The 8,602-nt window shown below is 30.6% G+C and overlaps 1 long non-coding RNA gene across 3 annotated transcripts; it reads right to left on the reverse strand.

The window, feature by feature from the left end:
- Positions 1-3,865: 3,865 nt before the first annotated feature.
- Positions 3,866-5,982, reverse strand: LOC149881084 (uncharacterized). Of its 3 annotated transcripts, none has more exons than XR_016445487.1 (3): positions 5,818-5,982; positions 5,544-5,693; positions 3,866-5,416 (listed from the first exon to the last, which is right to left on the reverse strand). It is a non-coding gene; the product is annotated as an uncharacterized LOC149881084 (long non-coding RNA). The 3 variants fall into 3 exon arrangements; XR_016445486.1 differs by having other exon boundaries at positions 5,806-5,924; XR_016445485.1 differs by lacking the exon at positions 5,818-5,982 and having other exon boundaries at positions 5,544-5,698.
- Between the last annotated feature and the right edge of the window lie 2,620 nt (positions 5,983-8,602).

The raw sequence follows: 8,602 nt of genomic DNA on the forward strand, positions 1-8,602 counted from the left end.
GACAAAAAGAGTCTCAACAGATCATAAAGAACAAGAACATTTGAACCACTCAATGTTACCAATCTTTTCAACACTCAGACGAAAAAAAACTTTCTATGAACACTATTTATCTTTCTCTTTTGTTTTCCTCAAACAAAAGTTTTGGATGTGATTACACTTCCAAAGCTTCGTCTTTTGCTAGGGATAGTGAATTATCTCTTCAGCACCTTCATAAGAAAATTCTCTTTTGTTAGTATTTTGCCATACATAATCCAATTTAAAGTTGTGGAGGTGAAAACTTTTATGGTCCTGCCAGTATAAGGTTTCAACAGACCATTTACAAGATTGAACAAATTGTTCAGAAATAAGTTGAAAACATTCAGAGCATTTGTATATATATATATATATATATATATATATATATATATATATATATATATATATATATATACAGTGGCGGCCGGTGACATTAAACTTTGGTGGGGCCAGCAAATATTAACCAAAAAATATCGCAAATTTTTGAACTTAGCGATGTTTTTAAGGTTCTTTTCTTCAAGGGCCAGTTCAATGAGGCCCTGCGGTGCGTTTTTTCGTCCCATCTGAAAGCACTACAAATTCTGCGCGCGCATCAAAAATAATATTACTACAAACAAAATAAATAGGGCCAGTAAAAATCGGCCCAGCCGTTATTGGCAATGAATTAAAATAACGCTACAATACTTTGAATAAATTGCAAATAAACATATTACTTATAAAGTAATATAGTTTAAAATTAGAACTAACTTAGAACTATTTATTTTTATAAAACCTGTCTGCAAATAGTTTAGGCTAATAGTTGCATGTTTAGATATATATAAATACATAATTACATTACCAAATACTTTATCTTAAATAAATATAAGTGGGGCCGGGCCCCTATGGCCCCTATTGACGAGCCGCCACTGTATATATATATATATATATATACACTTAACCGCAAAATTAACGCACCATTTATTGATTTTGATATATTTTAATTGTCATCAATATTATCATATATTTTGACAAACATATTAAGAATAGAACACAATTATTTCGATGATAATAATAAAATTGACTTTGAGAATGATGAAAAAAAAAACAAACTAAAACTAAAAATATGGTTCGTTTAACAAAATAAAGTAAAAGGATTATCATTGTTATGCACACTAATACAGCTTAAATTGAAACATTTTTGACTTATCAATAACTAATGTTACCACTTCTTAATGTTATTACAGCCTGACAGCGCCGTAACATACTTTCAATTAGAGATCTAATTGTTTCTTGACGGATATCTTCCTACACGCAGAAAAGACTTTGTCGCAACTCGTCTAGGCTGTTATGTGGTGGATGTTAGCTTCTAACATGGTGTCCTATTAGGTCCCAAAGATGCTCTATTGGGTTCATGTCTTGACTGCAAGCTAGTCACTCCAAAACTTCAGTATTAACCTTATTTAAGTATTCAGTAACAATATGTTCTGTATGTGGTCTAGCATTATCCTGCATAAGAAGGAATCCATCTCCAATGAACAATGCAAAAGGTACCACAAAAAGGTTCTAAAATGTCTGCTATGTATCGTTGAGAAGTCGGACATCCACCATCAATTATAAAAAGCTCTGTGCGAGCTGTTAAAGATATTCCGTCCCATTCCATCAATGAGCCGCCTCCATATAAAGTGGTTTCTTGAATGCTACAAGCAAAATATCTTTTGCTTGGTCTTCTGTACACTCTTGGGCGGCAATCAGAACTTATAAGACAAAACCTCGACTCATCTGTAAATAAGACCTGTCGCCAATCATGTATTTACCAACTCATATGCTCCTTGCAAAAGCCAGTCTGTTTCTTTTGCGGTCTACAGACAATTTGGGACCAGCAGCTGCTGTCCAAGGTGGTGAACTTAAAGCACAAAGTCTTCTTATGGTATCTTGACTAACAGCAGTTCCATGAACCTCAGCAAGTTGTATTTGTAGACTTCATGCAGTAGTGAACTGTTCTCTATGTGTTCAAAGCATTAAAAATTGGTCCTCCACAGCATTGGTAGCTCTTGGTCTTCCTTGGCCAAGTCATCTAGCGTGATCATTGGTCTCTTAAAACCTTTGTAGAACCCTACCGACTGTTGTATGATACACTCCAAATCTTCTACCAAGTTGGTGATTTGTTAATCCTTCATTGGACAAAGTAACAACTTCAACACATTCATCACGACTTGAATCTCGTCTAGAATGCTGCATTGCGAACAGATCTGTTGCTCAAATGACAGTTATCTTTTCTACTGTTAAAACAGTTTAAAACCAATACATACTTTTTTTTTTAGAAGTGAGGTTTAATTACAGCAAAACATGCTACTTATGAAAAGCTGCTATAATTTGGAAATTAAATAAGGGAAACGGAATAAAACCTGCAAAACGCGTAACAATAAAAATTATTATCATCTTTGTTATTGAAAAATCCGGGAAATGCATAGTGTTATTCAAAACAAGTCGGAATTTATGTGGTGCGTTAATTTTTGCGGTTAAGTGTATGTGCATGAATGTAAATACATGTGTATATATATGTACATGTATATACAGTACTGTGAATAAGTTTTAGCCCACCATAATTTTATAATTAATTTTGATTTTATCGTAAAAATATGAAGGACTTATGAAGTAAAAAAAATCAGGCTTATAGACATATATATTACAAACAAAAATATCTAGAAATAATTTAATAAAATATGATACAAAAAGAAAAAACAATTAATACTTCGTATGTCCGCCTTTTGCATTGATCACAGAAGCGATTCTCATGGGAATTGATTCATATAAATTTGTAATGAAATTTTGTGGAATATTAAATTTTGTAAAATAGTTAATAAATTTTGTAAAATAGCTATTGATTTAAAAAAAGTTAGTCCAGACTTTGATTTTTCTTTGTTTCTCCAAACAATATCTTTTGCCTTAGCATCACCTTCCTAATTGCCATTTCGTATTTCATTGTATTCCCATTATGTAGAAAGGCAATCTTGTGAAGAACAAAACAGGACAATTATTATAGCTATAGAACTTTGTAGTTTCATTCTTAAGGAAAGGAAATCAATTTTTAAAACAACATTAAACTGACATACTTCTCAAACTGTAGCTGCATTGGATTTCACTTTGATTTCCAGGGTTAGAAATATGTCATTAAATATTGTTAGCAAGGTTGGCCGAATTGGCATATGGACATCCAACGACGTCCAGTGGACATCCAAATTGGATCTAGGACGTCTATTTAGGACGTCCGAATGAAACATCTTTCGTCCGACCACATTAGATGTTCACTGACATCCTTTTTAGACACTTTTAGGACGAATTACGACGTCTGGCGGACGTCCAAATTAAACTTATGGTCGTTGTATTTGGGCATTACTGACACTAAAATCTAGGAATAATTGTTTTTTTTGAAGTAAAAAATATATATTTACTAGTTTAAATACAGATTAAATAATATAAATGCGGTAACAAAAAAAAAGAGCTTTTATATTACACAATTTCTTCTTTTTGCAATTTAGGCATAGCTCGTTTTAACAAGTTGCCAATGAGTGTCTCAATATTGCCTACGTCAAAACCATCTTTTTCTGAAATAAACGTTTCTAAAACAAGCAAAATATAGAACTATTTTTCATTTAAATATTTAAATTTAATTAAATAGATTCTTAAATTTTATTACAACTTTTTTGTTCTTCATAGAAACACTCAGTAGAACACACCTGTCCGGAGAGCCTCAAAACATAAAAGTCATGCTCAAAAAATAAAACCAATTGGGTTTGGTAGCCCATACATCCATTTTTCAAAAAATAAAAAAATTGAAATCATCTGCCTATGTCCAAGAAAAAAAAAAGACTTTTATTTTTTGGATTTTTTTGTTCCTTGCTCTATCGCCAGGAGAGCCTCAAACCACAAAATACACACTCAAAAATAGGAAAATAATGATACTGATATTACTATTATTGATATGCATAGTCTATACATAAAGGCTTTAAAAACAAAAAATTAAGCCATCTGTCAATGTGTAGGAAATCATTGTTACTTTGAACTTGTCAGTCATTTTGACCTTGCTTTTAATGGAAAACATTACTTTAACCACCATTTTTCCTTTGAATTTGAATCATTTCTAAACTTAAAACACTGTCGCAAAATAAAAAAACTATCAAAATAGTGTCTATAATTAAACTTTGGCAAAGGCTGTTTCAAAATTCTAAATATTAAAGGTTTTATTTACTGTGGGTTTTTTTTACAAACTGCAGTTACACACAGGTTAAACAAATAAGTATTTAAGAAGATTTAATCTCATAAATAAATTTTTGAATCAGTTTAAATAAATCCATAGGTACATTCTCAGTTGATTTTTTTGGTCATAAACACTTATTCTAAAGTAGCAAAGTTTCAATGTTCATTAAAGATGCAACAGACATATTTCACCTAAATGTGCTTGCTATTGTATTCAACCACACATCTTTCAAGCCAATTTCCATATTGTGGATGTAATTTTGAATGTTTGTATCTTTGCCACTGAACAGAAAATCGTGATGAAGAGCTTCCAAAGATTGTTCACTGAAAGGACCAAGGGATTTTTTCTTCATTCTGATAAAATCATCAATATGAAAAAAAAACGATGTGCACTTTTGGGGTCACACTTACAAATACTAGACTTAAAAAAGATGTCCGAACTTCTTCAATTTTTTTTTTTCATATTCCTTGTCAAGGACATTTCCAAAACAGGCTCTAACAACAGCACTGAATTTTTTGAATGCATCAATGATGGCCAAAACTGATGAATTTAGGTTCTCTAAGAGCTGATCTATCACATCAATATTTTTCAGGAGTTTTTGGCAATCATTGCCAGCAAATTGTCCGCCATGATATGGTTGGATTGTGATGTTGAGTCTTTTTGGCCACTCATCTGCATCTGGCAATGCTTCTTTTAGTGCTTTGAACAAGTGATTTACTATCCCAATAAGCAGATGAAGTTCCATTGGGGGGATTAGTTCGAAAATGAATTTGCTTGGATCAGCTTTTAGAAGTGGTTCATGGACAACATTGTTGAAAAACTTGTCGGACCTCCATGGGCATCTAATTAGGTCGCGGAAGCCCGGACAAAATTTGTACGTCTTTGGACTTCCTAGGAGGTCATATGTCCACTGGGAGCCTATAACATGAACATGTTGACGAGCTTCTAATTTTTGTTTAAATAGTAAATGCTGAGGAAGCAAAAACTCATGAATCATTAACACTTCCAGGCCATTGAACATAAGCAGATAAAAGTTTCAGGCAGTTAAAAGAAGAAAATACCATTCTGTTTCAATACAACTCTGCAATTTTTCAAGATTTATTTTACAAATGTGTTCCAATTATTACTCCAATAAATCCAGGGAATCATTGAATTAGATAAAATCTAAATGGAGGTTGATAAATATATATTTTTCTTTATCAAAGAAAATTTTAAAAGTTTACTCTTAGCAATTTTCTACGAAATAACATAGAAATATTTAAGCGCAATTTCCATGAAAATTTATAATCACCTTTAATTATCAAGCATACTTGAGAAACGGTAAATTTTTGCCAGTTTTCAAATATGACTTCTGTTGAAATTCACTTTGTGCATTGACTCGAGTGACACTTCAGGTTTGAAGTACGACTTTAAGTCTTAAGTTTGCTACATGTCATCAACCCTAAACATATTCTTATAATTGGAGATTTATAATTTTCAATCCCGAAGTCTCCGGATTGAAAAATACGCCCAGGGGCAAAAGGATAAAAAAAGCAATGATATATTATATATACTAGATGTCTAACTTCGATCCGAAAAGTGAAGCCGTGGGAGCCATTTCTAATTCGGGCAAAAACGTGCATTTTTAACTTTTATTTCGCACGTCGGATATAGTTTTTGCCCTTATTACAAATGGCGGATATAGTTTTTGCCCTTATTACAAATGGCGGATTCAATTTGTAAACAAAAAAAGCGGCTTCACTTTTCGTCCAATAAAATCCCGCAAGTTAGACATCTAGTATATATAATATATCATTGAAAAAAAGTTGTCCCACGACGGCACCGTGTGTTACATACCTTGTTAATATATGATCGAACCCGTTGGATAGAAATATTCCAAATCTCTTCCCAAATGGCAGCTCATGATATTTTTTTATACTGGGGATCAGGCAGCGCTCCTTGTTGGCGTCCAATGATTGTGCTAGAGGAGAAAGGACTTTCAGGATATGGTCAAAAGCTAGTCAGTTTTTCTGACCAGGAACATAAAGGCGAAGATATCATGAAGCTTAATCCAAGAGGCCAGGTATCTTACCTACACTTATACTTTGCTACATCCGATTTTTCTTTTTATCTGCAACCAAATAATAACGATGTTCATTCATTTGTCATTGTTGTAACAAAAAGTCCTACATAAGTTTTTCTTTTAAGTAATTATTGCTTTTTCAACAAAGGAAAATGAAAATTAGTTATTAATCTGCATTTTAATTAAGAGTTACTAAATAAAGATGATATATACCAAAAATACATAGTAGGAGGGTTTGATTTTTAATCAATATCAAACTTAACCATTTTATATTTCCATGTGCTAAATTTAACCATCCTGACTTATTAGCTCCTCTTACTCTTGCTCCTGGAAGAGTATGAGGAGGTAATAAGTCATGATGGTCAAATGAAGTCATCTTTTAGATAATAGAAACAAATAAGTCATAACTTTCATTTAGTTCAGGTTTTCTTAATTTAGTTTTAAATTTATGTATTATAATAAAAGTTTTCTGAAAATCTTCTTTTAAAATTGTTAAGAATAAGTAATTTAACAAGGTTCATTTAGCTACAATTTTTGTAATTTTTTTGTTTTGTTTTGTTATAAATTACTCTTTTTTTGGTTATATTTTAATTTATTTTACACTCTAATTTGATGTATTGCATAATAATAGTCCTTTAAATTTTTAATACTTTAATAGAGTTTCTTAAACTATTCACAATAGTACAATCTCAACAAATGATAAAAAAAAAGAATATACTGTTGCATGCAAAAGTTATAGTTAAAATGCTTTACATATATCTGATAAAAAAAAAGCAAAAAACTTTTTTAAGTGTATTAATATCCTTTTTGTGTCTTAGGTAAGGTTGTTATTTAAAATATAGCTGTAAAGAAAATAAAGATTTTATACACATGATGCACTGACATCCTCCTCTGTATATATCTTTACTCTGTTAAATTAGAGTTATTCTGTTGTTGAAAATCACAACGCAATGCACTGACATCCTCCTCTGTATATATCTTTACTCTGTTAAATTAGAGTTATTCTGTTGTTGAAAATCAGTTGAAGCTTATCTTTAATAAATTAGAAATACTTTTATTTAATAATATGAACTCCTTTCCTTAAATCATTGATATGATGATGTATCTTTTTTGTCTTATAGGTTCCCACATTTTGCCATGGAAGCATCATTTTGAATGAATCAAAAGGCATTTGTCATTATCTTGAAGTAATTTTCTATTGTGTTAAATTACTGCAAAATCTTTTTAAAAATCCCATTTATATGCTCATTAAATTTGTCTAATTTAATTGTTATGGAGAATAAACTTATCCACTAACACCCATATCATATGTAAACCCAGTGTCGTGTTATTATGAAGAAAATGTTAATAGCTTAAGTGAATATTTAGTTGTGTTTTCTAATCTACTTTATTACATTTTTAAAAAAGTTTTTATCTTTGGAATATAAAGAGTAAGGTTACTTTCACATGACCATTGGTCATTGGTTTTTACTTTTTTTGCAACAGTTTCAATAATGTAATATCATGATAGGAAAATCACAACATCAAAATTAAACTGCTATATACCACAATTTTTTTTAGAATCACTCATTTAAGTTTTATAAGTTTAAAAATAATCAAGTTGAATGATTAGGAATGCACAACCTCTTAGCAAGTTGTCTAATTATTTAAGACTAGCAAGTTTCTGGCTCCTAATGCAAAAACTAAGCTAACAATTAAGGATTTGATGCAAAGATATTTAGAATTTCATTTATGACCAATTGAAGAACAAGCATTTGAAATTGATTTCTTTAACTTTAAATTTTTTTTTTTAACTGTTTTTATTGTTTCAAAGCTTATGTGGATGCAGAAAGAAAATATTGCTGTCTTTTTTATTAGGTTTGAAACAAATAATCTGTTCTTAGCTCTGGGCAATATTATTTACTATTCAATTATTAGTATTGACATGTGATACTTTAATTTTAATGAGATAAAAATTCCTGTTTCATTTCATTTGATGTTTTAATTTTGGCTGAACAGTGATTGCATTGTACATTATTCTTATTATATATATTCATTTGGAATAATAAATAAAATTCTCAGGTTAGCTAAAATAAAGATTAACAAGGTTTCATATAAATGAATACAGGTTTATAGTTGCAATATTAAAGGGTCACCAGTTTTTCTATTAAAACTACAGTTTCAACATTGATAAGAAAACATTTGATAACAACTTATTGGAAGTTGTTTAAGTTTTGCCTTGATGAAAATTAATATGCTTTGTATTTAAAGTAAGTTTTTATTTTAGAATCAGTTTAAGAAGCAAGGAA

This window comes from Hydra viridissima, unplaced genomic scaffold (assembly GCF_058129835.1).
Source record: "Hydra viridissima isolate aposymbiotic clone 2 unplaced genomic scaffold, HvirCarnegie_v1 scaffold_12, whole genome shotgun sequence".
Taxonomy (NCBI): domain Eukaryota; kingdom Metazoa; phylum Cnidaria; class Hydrozoa; order Anthoathecata; family Hydridae; genus Hydra; species Hydra viridissima.